The 14,755-nt window shown below is 36.3% G+C and overlaps 1 protein-coding gene across 1 annotated transcript in view; it reads right to left on the bottom strand.

Annotated features, from left to right (window-relative positions):
* The window catches only part of Lrrk (Leucine-rich repeat kinase), an 82,468-nt gene that overhangs the window by 59,252 nt on the left and 8,461 nt on the right, over positions 1–14,755 (bottom strand). The gene's annotated exons all lie outside the window — the stretch shown is intronic.

Genomic DNA, 14,755 nt, shown 5'->3' with positions numbered 1-14,755 from the left:
GGTACACACATTTAATTTATATGACAATACAATATAATAAAATCAATAACATTATAAATCTAAGATGGCCGCCGATACAAAATGGCGGATTACGTATTTTTCCTTAACCACCTCAATATGGGTATCAAATGAAAAGGCTACACTAGTAAAACACGATGATTATATCAAAATTTCAAATTCAAGATGGACGCCGTTCCAATATGGCGGACTAGGTACATATTTTTCCACAACCACCACAATATGGGTATCAAATAAAACCGTTAAAAACCGTTTAACTTAAAAGTTTTTTAAATGTACTTATTTCTTATATCAACATATAAAATATGTAAATGATTTTATTATTCTTGCATTGCAAAATATCTACAGAAACGTGCAAAAGATAATTGTTTACTGTTTTCTTTTATTATCTGTGAACATACCAGCGGCTGTCATTTATGGCGGGAACCGCCATCTTGTGTCATTATAGCGCAAGTTTAATAATATAGTCTACGTTATTTACATATAAGTTCTTGTAACCAGTTTTATGAATAATTACATATTAAAATTAATTGTACTGTCCCTGCCGACTTTGTATTAACAGAAATTGCCTGTCGCATTACAATTGAAAAATTAAAAAAATAATTTAATACTCCTTATTGTACACGCTGAAAAATAAATATAGTTTCATAATAGTAAAGATATAGTACAATAGGCGATTATATCGCACGACGTAATTCCTTACAGACAACCAGAGTATGGAAATAGAAGAGATATAAGTAGAAGGTAGTTAATGTGTAGATATATACAAACATACATACATGTATATATATAAACATCAAACTAACACGGATCAAAATTGCCTAAGAAACGGAGAAACAAAAAAATTAATGAGTAAATATTTCTCAACCATTATCTTAAAAATGATCACATGTTACAGTCATCACTTTATAACGAGTGATGGAAGCTTTTTTTCTGATAAAAGAAGTACATATTTACCCCTAAGTAAGAAAAGGACCAATATTTAGCCACTTCCGCACATGCAGTACTTAGGATGGACTTCCGCGAGGTAACGCCTGATTCCATTAAATATATTTACCCCTTTAAAAGTAAACGGACTGTTCTAGACAATTCAGTATATATGGTTTACAAAGCTAAAAATATTCCAAACGTTTCGCTCGCAGCTTGTCGCTTGTCCTTACAGGTTGTTCGGCGAGAACGGAACGCTCGTCTGCCGGACGTGCCATCTTTAAAAAGTCGCGGCCAAGGTCGCGCCACGCATTATTACGCTTGTAGATATTTTCTGTAGCAAGAAAAGGACCAATATTTAGCCACTTCCGCACATGCAGTGGTAGTCGTGCAATGAAATGCACCGCCCGCCATCCCAAAGTCACTAATCGGTGTAACATAACTCCTGAAGATGCCCCGTGGAGGGGTGAAACACGTGTTGAGTAATTTAACGGTGGCAGTTGTGTTTCGCATTGTTTGCCGCATGCGCATTTATCAGCGGGCTGGCAGGCGGTGCATTTCATTGCACGACTACCACTGCATGTGTGGAAGTGGCTAAATATTGGTCCTTTTCTTACTAAGGATGGACTTCCGCGAGGTAACGCCTGGTTCCATTAGATATTGCCTTTATTTTAGGTTCATATAATAACTTTAATACAAAAGACATATATTAGAACAGGTCATTGTGAACACGACTTGCATTAAAATAAATTAGTAGTTGAATCAGGTGGACTGAGGAGACGTTGGATGCGGGAGCCGCAAGACCAGAAGATGATGAAGAAACTTAAAAGAACATGAAGGCTCACCATCTTCCCAGGGATCAGCGACGTCCTCTACAAAGTAATGCGCGGCATCGTATGCGTCCTCCGTGACCTGCGAGGGCAAGCCCTCCGCCGTGCCCTCCGCAGCGCCCTCACAGGAGCGCGCGCGTTTCGCCGCCTCGCAGAACCGTCGCAACATACCCACACCCTCACTCACGGTGTCCAAAAGTCCCAGCGATCTTTCTCTTCCTTACACTTTTCCACTTGAACACTTTTATTCATTTCTATGATTACTACCAAATAAACAAGATAAATCTAGATATAAACACATCAGACGGCTTATTGGAGATTAATACGCAAACTATACAAGTGATAATACTAAAACTTCTCTTTGACAAGTGAACTTTCTGGAAGGCTGTGTAAACATCCTATGTCCTCTACAAGAAAAACAACTGAACAACGCGGTGATGAAGGCAATTCTGAATAAGGCTGCGGGGGAGTGATGGTCAGCAGAGCACCAGCTTATATGAGTTAAACAATAGATAAAAAGAAGCCTCCAAACAATGTAACTTGAATGACTGACAGTTAAATTTTAGTTTTCAGCAAATGAATAAAAACTATTAAAAAACTTTTTTAAATTTTTACACAAAAATCCGTCGAAAACAACAAATTAGTACTAATTAATCAGCGACGCAACTTCGAAAAAAAGGCAAATCGAAACGACGCAAAGCGAGGTATTGGTGTATATATATACATATATATATATATATATACATATATATACATATATTTATATATTATATATATATATATATATATATATAAATAATATTTAAGTATTGCTTGTCAATACATCGCGCCGGGTCATTGCATAAGTCTCGCATACCTATACAGATTACCCGCAAGAAGTTTGCGACGTAATTGACTTTGCGTTCTCAGTGAAAAACGGCACACGCGCGCCGGCTGGCGAAACACTAGATATTTTGAATGATCATTATCATAGAAATATCCTCTTCTTCCTACCGTATCCTCACCGAGGATCATGACCCTTGTTTGGAAAATCTTATACTATGTTACACAACCCGCGCCGGTCTTCGGCAGTGAAAACTTCGGTATATATATATACTAGCTGATCCCGCAAACGTTGCTTTGCAAAAAAAATAAAGTTTTTAATTAACAAATAAAAAATAAGGGTTGATCGTAGAGGGGTGAAAATTTAGGGCTGTATGTATTTTTGTATGCTGTATCATAATAAAATAAAAACCAAAAACTTTGTCTAAAAACTAAAAAATAATTTAGGGGTAGACCATCCTTATCACTTAGGGGTATGGAAAATAGATAGTAGCCGATTCTCAGACCTACTGAATACGCAAATAAAATTTGATAAAAATCGGTCAAGCCGTTTCGGAGGAGTACGGTAACTAACATTGTGACATGGAAATTTTATATATTATATATATATTTATACATATATATATACATATATATATATATATATATATTAGTGTATATATATGTATGTATGTATAAATACAAGAGATTTCCATCTATGTACTGACTCATCACGATATCTCTACAACCATAAGGTTTAAAGATTTGTAATTGAAGAGTATACTCATTGTACTAAGTAAATATCAGCTAAGAATAGACTTTACAAAATTACACTCGTAATAGGATCGTCTTCTTATTGTCTCTGGTCTGGTCTCAACGGGCTGGTTTCCGCAACCAAACGGCACTGCGCCCTCAAGGTTGGCCTTACTCAAGCCAACTCAACTCAACAAGAGATCCCAGCAGACACTTGATGTTGCTGGCGATTTAGGGGAGACACCTCGGTGGTCTGTGATGGGATGTCCTGTACGGTTCCACTTCCGTACACCGGAGTAATAAGGAGGTTCTAATTATTCATTAAAAAATTCAAGTATTTTAAAAATTACATCGAGCTCTTGTCAGTGTAAAACTTAACCACAATATATTTTTTGTAAACTAAATATTATTCAACATGGATATTATGAAATACGACCACAGATATTATATAATATATTAATCACAGGCTCTAACAAAATGTATATTACTATGTAAGAATATGCTCACGATAAATATATTTGATATTTAATGGAATCAGGCGTTACCTTGCGGAAATCCATCCTAAGTAAGAAAAGGACCAATATTTAGCCACTAACACCGTTAAATGTTACACCGATTAGTACACTAATCGGTGTAACATAACTCCTGAAGATGCCCCGTGGAGGGGTGAAACACGTGTTGAGTGATTTAGCGGTGGCAGTTGTGTGATTCGCATTGTTTGCCGCATGCGCATTTATAAGCGGGCTGGCGGGCGGTGCACTTTGTTGCACGACTACCACTACATGTGCGGAAGTGGCTAAATATTGGTCCTTTTCCTACTTAAATATATTTGAAAATGAATAGTTTTATTTTCAAGGAAAAAAAATTGCTAATACAGTCATCGAAAAATGACGTCCCGCTATGAAATTGCAACGATGTCGTATAATAAGGTAAACATAGAAAGCGGAACACGCGAAGAAGACAGGAAACAGTTTACAAACAACATTTGAATTATTGATGTTTAATATAACTATTACGGCGGTGAACGCATCCAAATTCACTATTTAAGAACGCATTTATTTTTCTACTCCCTCTTTAGACTCTGTATCTCTCTCTCACGCGCTGCAATACCGCCTAAACGCGTCGCTTCGCCCGCTATAGCAACAAAGGATTTATTGTAACTCAAATTGTGATTATTGTGCTGTGATATTGTATTATATGTATAAACCATCCGACAAGTGTTTTGTTTGGCCACTCCTCACTTTAGTTTCGCGACAGCTTACCAAAATATATGACTAGTAATGTAATTATATAACAACGAACTTGAAGCCGCAAAAAATTTGGTTTACAATTACGTAATTGGGCCAGTAATTGAGACAACTGACCCGGCGCACACGCACTGTGTTATTTTTTTCAAATACGATATTTTTGTTGTTCTTGTGTATTATTTTTTAATATCTTTAATCATAATATTATTTATGACATATCGTCGCTCACAACGAATAAACTCGTATGAGCGAAAATCAAATTTTACAGGAGATACTAAAAACGGAATTTCTTTAATAACTTCCGTTATATTCAACCTACAGGGGTCATTGATATACCAAATGAAACGTATTTGAAAATTATCTGAGTTATTACGAAAAATATATTTTACTTGAATTAAATTTAAACGTTTTTGAGAGCAATGTCTTTTAGGTTGTTAATGTGAAATTTGATGTCGACCATCATCAGTAAAGCGGCGATGCGATATTATTTATGTGTACACTTCTGTCAACTTCTCCATCAAGTTAAATCATCTGTATGGAATGAAATAAAGCTTTATTATTATTATTATTTGAAATAAAGTGGTTAACCGTTTCATCTTCATTTAAATATCTTCGTAAAACGATTTCGTGGAAAACATTAATAGTGGAACAAACTGGTATAAATAATACACCATTTTACATGAGATAAAATCTCAAAAGAAAAAACAAAGATGTTATACTATACTACGTGTAGATGTCGAATTTAACAGAAACTAAATAAGACCGCAATAGTATGATACAAGTTCGGTGATGGTGACGATATATCGAAAATTTAACCAATCCATCAATCAATTTATCCAATGTGTGTGTGTCAAATTGGCCCCACGTTGGGAACACTGTTTACACGTTTCTTATTTTAAATCGAAAATTAAAGGTACATTATAAAATAAATTTTAAGTAAGAAAAGGACCAATATTTAGCCACTTCCGCACATGCAGTGGTAGTCGTGCAACAAGTCAGTCAGTAACACAGACTCTGTCTGCACTAATCGGTGTAACATAACTCCTGAACATGCCCCGTGGAGGGTTGAAACACGTGTTGAGTGATTTAACGGTGGTAGTTGTGTTTCGCATTGTTTGCCGCGCTTATCAGCGGGCTGGCGGGCGGTGCGCTTTGTTGCACGACTACCGCTGCATGTGCGGAAGTGGCTAAATATTGATTCTTTTCTTACTTAGGATGGACTTTCGCAAAATAACGCCTGATTCCATTAAATAAAAAAGAGAAATAAATCTTATTATACAATTCAACAGGAAATTTGTTGACTCACTGACATGATTGACGTAATACATCCAACATTACAGTTCATTTATAACAGTTTCTGATCGGCTTTTCTCAACAGACCGTTCCGAGCTGGTGATAGCTTACTACTTGTAATGTTTAAAAATAATTGACAATACAAAAGCGCATGTAAATGTCTCCTCGAATAAAATATTTTGAATTGAATATAAATCACGTAAAGATTATTGTATATTCCTCCATAAACATCTTTAAATACCTATGCCTTGCAGCCTATAGTATATACTCCGTTAACAGACCCATAGTTCAGCTCAATCATGATATACTCGAATCGAAACAAGTAGCGATGCAGTTGCAAGGAAGCGACCAATTAATGTTTCCTTTGACGTATTTCACCCCCCCCCCCTTCCGCCTCCTCGAGCCCGTCACTTTAGGTCCGCCTATTAAAGGTCAAAGTAAGATCTTCTAGTCATCCATTTTTTATTTCACATGATATTTTAAAGCAGAGTTCCCCAAACTTTTTTGATATTATAAGATAGTAGTCCACTATCGTGGACCCCCATTTTCATTTCATGGACTTCCATTTTTTTTTCGCTGAAGTAGACCCCTTGCAGGTTGTCATAGACCCCTAGGGGTCGATATAGACCACTTTGGGGATCACTGATTTAAAGTCGTCATGAGAATGCCAGAGGATAACAATATGATACAAACTGAAATCAAGTTAAAAACTCCTACAATGACAAAAAAAAATAAAGATATGAGAATTTTAAAAGCACTTTCATCTGAGAAGAGCTTTTATAATATCTATTTGCAAGCGTTTTGGACTGTATTATGGATTAAATAGATAAAAATAGTGATCATAATTTTACAAAACTACATAACAGTGGACTGACAGAAAAAAAAAGAAAAATTTAAACGCAAAACGACCCTAACTGTCAATTTAAAAAGTATAAAACAAATAAAAATATAAAGAGGTTCCAATGCAATAATCAATCGCCAATAATATGCTTAATGCAGTAGCCAGGGATGACCAACAAGCGGTCCGCGTTAAACATGTTTATGTGGAGAAATTCTAAAATTTCTAAAATTGAATTTATTTATGAACTTTACTATGGACTATATTAAAATGTTGGTACATGCTAAACTCAAATAAAAAAATAATATTAACCACCGATCAAAACCGAGTGATGCACGGTTAGAAAGCTGCGTACGTATTATATATACGCCTGTTTACTTTTATTTTCCATTAAATTTTGTATAAGTAAGAAAAGGACCAATATTTAGCCACTTCCGCACATGCAGTGGTAGTCATGCAACAAAGTGCACCGCCCGCCAGCCCGCTGATAAATGCGTATGCGGCAAACAATGCGAATTACACAACCTCCACCGCCAAATTACTCAACACGTGTTTCACCCCTCCACGGGGCATCTTCAGGAGTTACGTTACACCGATTAGTGCCAAACACAAAGTCATCAATCAAAGGCTTTTGTATATTTTCTTATTGTATTGTTTATTAAAAATAATGTTTAACTAATTATTAGTAAGTGTTACGTAATTTGCGGCCCGCGAAAAAAATAAAAGAGTTTAAATTGGCTCGAAGATTAAAAAGGTTGCTCACCCCTGCAATAAAGTAATTCATTCCCAAGCTCTATTGTCACTTAAGAATCCATCACTATATAATTGAATTTTTTTCAAGTTTCAATTTTATGAATATTTATATTTAATTGCGCAATAATTCAGAAATATTATACGGATCTTTAGTGCAATACAGTTGCACACAAAAGTTACTATTTTATTCTGGGCAGCATTCTGCTCCTGGGTGAAGATGATTTTTATTTACTTATAGTAATTGATGATAGACTTTCACAATAAATTGAAAGAAAAATACACCAATACCTCGCTTTGCGTCGTTTCGTTTTGCGTTTTGTTTCGAAGTTGCGTCGCTGCTTAATTAGTACTAATGTTCACTGCGCGTCGTTAGATTTTCGAGGTTGCGTTGTTTTGGGTTCGAGCCTTTAATTTTTTTTTAAATTTTCTTTTTTTTTCCATAAGAGAGCAACACTTTTGTTTGTAATTGCGCCATGCCATCAAAACTCGAGGATTCTCTTTCTAACTAAAACTCAACGCAATTTGAATAGTTTTATTTTCACTTTGTTTTGCTAATTTTAAGAGTTCAGTTTCAATTACATCGTGTGTTGTGCTTTTTTTAAAAAGGAAATAATAAATCTATATAAATTTTTACGTGTTGTTTCTGGTTACAAAAAAGGTAAATATTATTCCAATTTATTTATTGGCAGTTATATTATTTTTGTTTTTTAAATGTTTACTTTGTTCAATTTTCTTTTGAAAAAGTAGTATTTTCGTGACCCTGGAACCTATCTTCTATCTTTACATGGTTTGCTATAGAAAATCTTAATTCAATCTGCGTTGTGTTTTTTAAGAACGTAACCACGACGCAAAGTGAGGTATAGGTGTAAATATTAAACCACAGACATTAGCGTCCGTGAATCGTTTTTACGCACATTTCCGAAAAAAAATATTAACATTTCTGCATGTTACAGCGTTTACTTAGTCTCTTAATCCATTTTAACGACGCCGCAACAATTTTCATATAAAATTTCATTTCGTACGACCACTTCCATCCCTTCACGATATTGCCAAATTTCCGCAATGGCAATGGCAAAAAACATTACAAATTCAAAGTTAGACATTTTAGAAGAAGCTACGTAAGTTATTAGTTACAGGGTCCATATAAAGTTATATTTTGCCGACGCAATATATTATTACAACAGGTTGTCCCATAAATCAACGTCAAAAAGAAATCTAGTGATGGAACAGATAAACCCAGAAATTATTTCTGGTCATCGTCGTATCAGTCAATAGCCGCCCAATGCAAGGTGTAAGCCTCTTCCAGAGATCGCCTCGATCCAATGACTAGATCAATGTCAGATATATTTAAGTTTAATGCATTAAATGTAAATAATTATTTTAATACCGTGATGATGTGATGATCTTTCTATATATACAAATGTTCATTTTTCTAAGTAGTGTTCTTTTTTTTTGCCTCTCGTACCCCTGTTTTGTTTGGGACAGGGACTTTATTTACAAATAATTTTTTCATGGTTTTATCTTTATTCTACACTCACTTTCATTCTTCTCAATTTCTTTTATTCTTTCATTTTATCCTTCACAATATCTTTTTTTTTCTCTAAGTAGTGTTCACGATTATATAGATAATAAATGACCACAAAAAATAGCAATTTTTATAAAAATTTGTATTAAAAATAAGTAGATAATAATTGTATGAAAGGTTCGTTGCCTCAAGTGGACGAAAGACGACAGAGCAGGTGCTCTCAGGCCGCCAAACAGACGGCGCGGCGAGACCGTTGATTGGCGGGTCAAGTATAACCCGCGACCCCTGCGTTATCACACGCGGGGCCGTACGGGGTCGCGGGTCACGACGCTGCATGTATCAGCTGTGCTGTGACGTCACCTTTGTTTACGCACGCAGTTCGACGTATTGTAAAAGAAGCACTTATATATTTTAATCGACTCTCTGTACAGTCCACACAAATTAACTGGCGTCAAACATTTGGACCAGTTTATGGTACCATCTAGATCAGATATCGGTTTATTATTTTGCAACTTCCTATATAAGTATTTAAGCTAAGAAGTTTACAGCAAAATAAATATACATTTAAAAAACTTTTAAGTTAAACGGTTTTTTGATACCCAAATTTTGGTGGTTGTGGAAAAATATGTACCTAGTCCGCCATATTGGAACGGCGTCCATCTTGAATTTTAAATTTTGACATAATCATCGTGTTTTACTAGTGTAGCCCTTTCATTTGATAACCATATTGAGAGGGTTAAGGAAAAATACGTAATCCGCCATTTTGTATCGGCGGCCATCTTAGATTTATAATGTTATTGATTTTATTATATTGTATTGTCATCTAAATTAAATGTGTGTACCAAATTTCAGATCAATCTGACAATGGGAAGGTGCTTAAATTTCAATTTCTAATTTTAACCCAAACAAATAAATTCCGTACGGGTCGAACTAAATAAAACCGTTTAATAACAGATGATTTAAACAATACGGGCACTAAATGCACTGTAGACATAGATATGATCGCTTGAAGTTGGATGCGAGTAACGCGGCACTGGTCATGGTGAAGATTTGAGATATGCCTATACCTGGTAGTGAATGTTTGGCTGAAAAAATGGGGAAGCGAAACCTTTTTCTTAACACCATAAAACTAGCAACTTATTTTTGGGCAAATTTATATAATTTTTAAATGTACTTCCGTATAATGTCTCTGATATATCATTAAATTGATTTATAAACTTAATTAAACTTTTAAACAAATTCTGTGGTATAGTATTTTTAAATGAATGCATCTGATATTGTATATGGTCAATTTTAAATATTATGTCACCTAAAAAGTAACACACAGTACGTAATATATAAAGCAGATTTTAATTTATTATTAACATTTGTACTATATGTCTACCTAAGTAAATGAATTGCTTGAGCTATTACTAAAATGTCGACAGAGTTGTCGGCTCTTGTCACGTGAGGAAACATTTGGATGCTTCGTAGATTTAATTAAAAGGTTGCTATTATATGAAAGTTAAATTTTACTGGTGGTTTCTTTCATTTCAGGATATTACGTACATATATAACCACTGTATGGGATTGAGTAATGAACAAGATAGATACTGAACGTTTTTCTAAAATCATTTTAACTTCATAATAAAAAGTACAGTTCCTATTGAGATTGTCTAAAAGATCTACATTTTATTCAGTGTGTATAATGTTTCCGTGAAAGAGAAACATTCGAGATATTAACACGACCGTGATGATTCTACCAGGGATGTTCAGACTGCAGCGGCTCCAGATTTTGAATTTCAAAATCACAGACCACCGTATTTTGTATCGAAACTTAGAATTGCATCTTGTATTTTAACAATACGAACTAGAAGACGTCAGATTAATAATCTGTATGCTGACTTTTTTATAACCTCCCTTTTTAGGCACCTCTTGTCTCCCCCCTTTTCACCCTTCACATTTTCTTTTGTACCATCCTTTTACACATCACAAAATCTACAGTTCCTCACTCATATCTTCTTCCATGCTTCTTCCTTTCCTCATCTACATTCGCAGATCAAAGTTTTAACCACTGTGTACTATCTAGGGAGAGTAGTCATGATTATGGTGGTAGCAGGCCCACCCTCACACCTCCACCTCCTTCACCGAAACACTTGTAGATTCAGGGAAATTTCGTGAAGGCTTTCATAAGATCCGTCTATCACAAATATAGTTGGATACTCTGCCTTCTGACAATATACTACCAACTAAATACTGTATTCTTTGCTTCATATAACAAACCTAGCTGAATGTCAGACGTAGGTAAAGTAGAAATCGTAAATGTTTAATTGTTTCAAATCACGATCCAGTAAACACTGCAATACACACGCGATTCGTAAATACGAGAGAGTCGCACGAGACACGCCCGACGCCGAGCGCCGCGCGCAGCACACTGACGCCTCGAGCCACGCCACCCCATCCTGCTCCTCGCGGGCCCGGAAGCGGATGGGGGGCGAAGCACCTCCGGAAACGATCCCCTATCAGTTTATCGACTATACACCCTGCACTTTCATCACGACTTCTATTTAATTACAATAACCGTCGTAGCTTGAAGAGTTGCTTGTATAAAGTTGCAGAGGCGAGCTGGTACATGCAGTTTGATTAGGCCTCCTTCCGTGTGGATATACGTATCATAGACAAGATGGCGGATAATAACTTGATGCGAGCATCAATTCATTCATTTATCAGCGGGCTGGCGGGCGGTGCACTTTGTTGCACGACTACCACTGCATGTGCGGAAGTGGCTAAATATTGGTCCTTTTCTTACTTAGGATGGACTTCCGCAAGGTGACGCCTGATTCCATTAAATATAAATAGGTTACTATCTTATTTTTATAAAAATAATCTGTATTATTATAAAAAAATACAATTTTTTTTGTAGTATCTTAAACATAAATGGGAAAAGCTTCTTTCTTTGCATTTGATATACCATAGATTTTGATACCGGGCGAATTAGCGTAAACTAGGACTTGTATTAAAACAGACAGACGATATATAAAATAGGCTTTTAAGAAATCTAAGCAATCCATGTGAAACAGATAGATAGTACAGCGATCAAAATGTAAGATTTTCTTTAATAAAATGTAGATTCTTTATTTATACTTCCAAAAAATTTTAACTTCCTTCAAAGTAAAACACACTTCTTCCGGTCTTTTAAACAGTCGAAATAGTCTTTTTTCGGTAGAGCCTTCAATACCTTCAATTATGTTTTTATATCCTCAAACGAGTCAAAACTGCGTCCTTGCATTGGCTTTTAGAGCTTGAATAGCCCAGAAGTCGCACGGAGCCGAATCAGGCGAATACGGTGGTTGCGGAACGATGTCATGGACGCTCTTATTTAAAAAAAAATCAAGCTTTTTGACACCAATCAAGACTTGACGTGTTTGATAAAAACACGTTTAACTCGAAGATAATTAAAACTTTTGATAAACAGACGCTTAGCAAATGTTATAGACAGTCCTAACGACCGATGAAGAAATTCTTTTGTCTTTCTAATGCCCGAAAGCTTTAAATGCCAATTTCACCATACTTTTCAATCGCAATATATCTGATAAGGGATGTCAATGTGGTTAAAAATATTAAGTAAGAAAAGGACCAATATTTAGCCACTTCCGCACATGCAGAGGTAGTCGTGCAATGAAATGCACCGCCCGCCAGCCCGCTGATAAATGCGTATGCGGCAAACAATGCGAATCACACAACTGCCACCGCCAAATCACTCAACACGTGTTTCACCCCTCCACGGGGCATCTTTAGGAGTTATGTTACACCGATTAGTGCCAAACACAGAGTTAGTTTTAGTCAATCGGAGACCTTTTTTAAAAACTATATTAAATATTATACGTGTTGGAACTCTTTTTCTAAAGAAGAACGATTACTCTTGGGTTGATTTTGGAACTCTGTGAGTCTGAGCGGTTCCTCAGCAGCGTAACTCATAACTGACTCCATCACTGTCGTCGGATATTTACACCATATTCCAGACAGCTATCTCGTCAAAGATAAGTCTAAGAAATATATATATTTTGCTTTGCTTGCGAATTTATCTGCAATAAGCCGTCTGCTGTGTTATAAATAGGTTAGAAAAGGATCAATATTTAGCTACTTCCGCAAATGCAGTGGTAGTCGTGCAACAAAGTGCACCGCCCGCCAGCCCGCTGATAAATGCGCATGCGGCAAACAATGCGAATCACACAACCGCCACCGCCAAATCACTCAACACGTGTTTCACCCCTCCATGAGGCATCTTCAGGAGTTATGTTACACCGATTAGTGCCAAATACAAAGTCTTACTTAGGATGGACTTCCGCAAGGTAACGCCTGATTCCATTAAATAGTTAAACATATAATATAATGAGCAATACACGTTCAAGCCGCACCGGCGCCGGGTCGGCCCGTTACGTAGCTTTCGTAAACCTGTTAGCCGGCTTAATTTCGACGCGACAGACAAGGTCGCGCGATGTCCCGCGAGCCTGCACGGAGTCTGGTTGCTATTAAAACGTGGCAACAGAGATAATATCCAAATATCAACAATAGCTCTACCCGTTACAGATATAAAGTACAAAATAGCTTGCACGAAATGATGCAAGCTTTTAAATTGTATTTAATAGTCTTCTCTCTCTCTTTCCTAAATATGGTGACATGTAAAACAGATCGTCACCCTGACCGGTCCTGCGCTGCCCTCATAGACTTCCCACCACCTTGACCTATGTCGTGATCGTCACTCAGTCTAAGTAAGAAAAGGACCGATATTTAGTCACTTCCGCACATGCAGTGGTAGTCGTGCAACAAAGTGCACCGCCCGCCAGCCCGCTGATAAATGCATTTATCAGCGGGGCTAAATATTGGTCCTTTTCTTACTTAGGAAGGACTTCCGCAAAATATCGCCTGATTCCATTAAATTAATATTTCGGTCTGTTTAACCGTAAATTGCACGAGCAATTCTTTAAGCTACGTTGGTGATCTTGTTTCTTCTGTGAACCTCCTTATTTCTGATTTCGCAACGAAGCTCCGAGCTGTCTGAGTGAACCTAGACCTACATATAAGGTCTATATCTTGACGACGCTTGCCCGATTTCATATCAGCTTCAGTAATCGGATCCAGAGGCTTAGTGTTTATTTTCATTGAAACAGTTTCACGGCGAACCTCACGACGGCGGTTCAATCGATTTCGCCTCATAACACATTTGCTTACTGCGCACGCGCACGCAATAACCACTTAGGTAAGGTTATGTGACGTTTTTAAAACTAGAACGCAAAAATAACTGTCATATCAATCGATAGATGGCGCTAAAATTAATAATGTTTGTGGTAATGTATACATGTGAATCTATTTACAGTTAGATTTCTAGTTAGAAAAATATAATATTTAACATTGAGATCAGAAAAAAACACAGTTTAAGTAATTTAATCCACCCGGTGTGCTTTATAAGATTTTTATAAAATAATATTTCGTTCTCTCAAAATCTCCTCTAGATGTCGCTGTTTTGTGCTTAAGCAAAGTTATCATTTGTAGTCAGAAAATATGTAACAGAGTTTTGTATTGAAAGTTATTAATATAAAAGTAACCATCTCATGTTTCCATTTAAGTTTATATATATCTCGAAAGTACCTTCAAAAACTTACTTACTTGTTTAGTACCGAAAATTAATTATTTCATAGTAAGCCATTTGTTTGGCGACTGCAAATGTAAGTTTGTAACTTGTGAATCACGTTGACATTGTGTCTTGTTGCCGTGTAGACCTTGGAGCTCA

Source organism: Battus philenor, unplaced genomic scaffold (genome assembly GCF_028537555.1).
Source record: "Battus philenor isolate CCGP_79_NKW_IND1 unplaced genomic scaffold, ilBatPhil1.0.hap1 SCAF_29, whole genome shotgun sequence".
NCBI classification, from domain to species: domain Eukaryota; kingdom Metazoa; phylum Arthropoda; class Insecta; order Lepidoptera; family Papilionidae; genus Battus; species Battus philenor.
Note: the sequence above shows the minus strand (reverse complement) of the source record. Positions and strands in the feature narration are given on the sequence as shown.